Source organism: Trachymyrmex cornetzi, unplaced genomic scaffold (assembly GCF_001594075.2).
Source record: "Trachymyrmex cornetzi isolate Tcor2-1 unplaced genomic scaffold, Tcor1.1 scaffold404, whole genome shotgun sequence".
NCBI lineage: Eukaryota > Metazoa > Arthropoda > Insecta > Hymenoptera > Formicidae > Trachymyrmex > Trachymyrmex cornetzi.
Genome location: NW_017298789.1, coordinates 76609 through 80324, shown reverse-complemented (window position 1 = coordinate 80324; position 3716 = coordinate 76609). Strand labels below are relative to the sequence as shown.

Genomic DNA, 3716 nt, shown 5'->3' with positions numbered 1-3716 from the left:
AAATTTCTAAACGTTCGCCGTGTCACGATCATTTACTAGCCAGCTCTGATCGATCGGGCAATGCTTGGCACGGTTCGAGAGAGATACGGCACGCCCGTTATGTGCTACGTATGTATATACTTCGTCTTGCATATTGGAACATTTCCACATCGTTTATCAGCCGATTCCTATTTCACGTTAATTGTAAGTGACGATTAAATAACACAAACGCGAATCACACGAAACAATTCGTTCTGCGAGCACGCGTATTACAGGTTAAGATAGCATAATTACATATCGCGTAACTATTTCTAATAGGGAAAAAAAAGCACAGCACATTCCAGTTCTAAAGAAATAAACGGTACGCAAGTAATAAGTAGATATGCAAATTGTCCACAAAAGTGCATTAACAAGGAGGGCTAAAATTAAGTTTTAAAAATCAATTCCTTATTCCAATTGTAATACCAATTACGTGTGTTTGCTTCTGTCAGATTTAATAATTTCTTCCAAAACGTGTACTATAATTTCTTTCGAAATGTGTATATATAAATCTGGAGACACTGGTAGTATCTCGGCGCTAAGCTACGCGTAGCGACACTACCATGGTTACTTTACGCGAGCCGGCGAGTTGCGGCAGATCGAGATTATCGGATCTCAATAAGAGCTGAATCGATCAAGTTCTAAGTGTGCTCAAACGATTGCAACCTCGGGATATATAATAAAAGTGTCTTTACTTTTTCTCTACGTGCTCTACGAGAGGAGATATTGCGACGCAAAATACGAATCTGAAACATTTATATTAAGAAACGTCATCATTATCATCGACGTCGTCGTCGTCGCAGCTACGAAGTGGTAGGGGTAATGTTCTTTTGGAATTTTTGGCGCAAGAGACAAATGTGGCGCTGGCAATGTGCATGGTCACATCACACATGTGTCTGTTTTCTGCGGCTGATGATTAGGTTAGGAAATCCGTCACATTGATGATATAGAGGAACACGTAAGTGATTTTCTGCTTCTACATACACAAATTAGACTTGCTCGACACGTCTTTAAATGAACGAATCTGGCAAAAAAAATGTATCACTTTACCCTGTGGACAGAGATATATTAAAATTGATCATTTTATATTCAGGTTAGGAAATCCATCACATCGATGGCATAGAAGGACATGAGAACATGTAATTGAAACTAGAATAAGTATTTTCTGCTTCAATTACACAAATTCTCTGCTTTAAAATCATATTCTTTGTTTTTATTTTTACAGCAGAGTATTTGTTATTTTTACTGCAGAGTATTTGTCTTGGTTAAATATTTTCTGTAAAGCAGAGAATTTGTTTAATTTATGCCATCGATGCAACAGATTTCCTAATCTGGATATCTGTAAACTTTAATTAATAACAATTAATAACTCGGTTCGCGGGGCAAAGCGACACATTTTTTATGTAGTGCAAAAATATGTCGAATGAATCTATCTTATTTTATCAACCTCGAGGAGGTGAGGAGGCTAAATTCAACAATTACCGAATGTTGATGTCTTGCATAAATCTAATTGTTTAGTGCGTTATAATTCGACCTTGTACATACATTATTATGTAACTTGTAATGCATTTCCAGAATTTTTCAACTGTGAGACAGACTCTGAGCTGTGCAATGACACATATCGATCTACGTATGAAAGAAGATTCTCTACTTTTCTTAGATGTGCTTGTACAAAATTGTAATAGTGCGCCGTTGGCGAAAGATAGTCATAAAATATTACCTAATTTTTTGAGTATGTACGTTGTAGGTTATATAAAATGATGAAGGTAGTCCTGTGGCACAATTAATAACAATGTTAACATTCCAAAAGTACTAATGTAAAATGGAGAATTAAAGTTCTGATATGTTTAGCTAATGTTTACCTCTATTTTATGTTAACTACAGGAATTTACCTCTATTTATTGTTAACTACAGGAAACTTTGTACAGGTACACGATCGATTATGCCTCCGTTGAATCTTGACGAAGATATGATCTCGATAGACAATTGTGAGAAAGAAACCTTACCTATAGAATTTATTGATGCCACTAATGTCTGATATTTAGCTCGAAGTATATCCAGATGAGAAAGTTGAGAGTTGCACAAAGATTACAATTTTGAGCGAAACAGCTGCATTAGTGAAAAATATTGTAATTATGCAATTAATTGTGGAATACATTGATTGGATCAGGATGATTATAGTGTCAAACGTATGAAGCGTTGGTTTAAAGGTACGTTTCATGATGCATATAGCGATGAAAAATTTCTTGTCGAGGTTGTGGTAAAGTAAAATCTTTTTAATGAATTCTCAATCATGCAATTTACGTAAGAATGTTTGGAACAAAATTTGGAACTTTGTCAAATTCACGTAAGGTTTACATTTCTGTTTAACTGCAACAAACAATTTCCCAAGTCTGTCAGGAGCTATTGCATATCCATTCTGAAGTATTATAAGTAATATTAGTATCTAATTATTACTATGTATGAGGCCTTTTTTTTATGAAATTCATTTTTAGGTATTATTGAAAATTGATGCGACTCGTCGATTTTACCTCAACTGACTAAACTACTAAAAACTTTATTTTTGAAAGCTGGACCAATTGGGTATAGCAACTGTATTAATTTGTACTTTAAGACTGATTATTGAAGCATCTTCTCGTTTGGCTAAGAATTATTGATGACATTATGTTGAACAGCAATTTAAATGAGTTGCACAGGTAATCGTTTTAAATAAAAAGTAAAAACTGCAAACGGTGGATAATTTAATTTTTGTATAGCACTTATTTAGGAATATGTGAAATAACGTATAATTGAGTAATTAAACGAACTTACAGTGAAGTTCGATTTCAATTATGCTGTCTCGTCCGGATGGATAATCGTAGTAGCGTTCCGCTGCTTTATCCTCAACAAGTCTTTAAAGTACGCAAGAATTGAAAGAAGGCGCTGCTCTCACGCCTTCCCATATGCACTTGCGCGTGCATCTGCACCGTGGCGCTCATTAGTTTAAAGTGACAAATCTGAAATAGGGTCTGGGTGGGAGGGAAGGTCCATCCGGACGAGACAGCATAATTGAAATCGAACTTCACTGCAAGTTCGTTTAATTACTCAATTATGCAACGTCTCGTCCGGATGGATAATCGTAGATCTTTAAAGTTCAGATTTGTGTATACCAGAATGAATAGGAGGAGCCTATTCAATTCCTATGAAACTAAATGTTTTAATTATAATCAGAATAACATATATTTGAAAAAGAGCTTGTAAACATGTGCTACTACTAGATATTATAGGAGGAAAGGACTAAACGTGGTGTGGTCTATTCAAGATTGCGGATTGAAAGGGTATGTTTCTAATAATCGGTCTGTTATAAAATCTGGCGAAGGTATCTGAGGGTTTAGTCCAGTCTGCTGTACGCCTAAATTCTTCTAGACTAATACTGAGTGCGGCAAGCGATGTTGAAGCGTGACGGGTAGAGTGAGCTGAGAATGTATTTGTATCTATTCCCGCTAGACTTAATTCTAATTTGACTCATCTGGCTAATATTTAGGAAGAAGCCGCGTTGTATGAAGTCTGAGTGAAAATGAAAAAGGGGTCGCATTCCTCGTGGCGAAGATCATGGTGAATCTGATGTAGGACTTAACTAAGGAGACGATACAGCGCTCCGGTCCTTCTAGAAAGAGCTTAAAAGAAAGTAATGGTTGGGATCTTCTCACTCCGGGGGT

General features: G+C 36.0%; 1 pseudogene; it reads left to right on the top strand.

The window, feature by feature from the left end:
- The first annotated feature begins 1960 nt into the window (after positions 1 to 1960).
- LOC108764256 (uncharacterized) lies at positions 1961 to 2455 on the top strand (annotated as a pseudogene).
- Positions 2456 to 3716: the final 1261 nt, after the last annotated feature.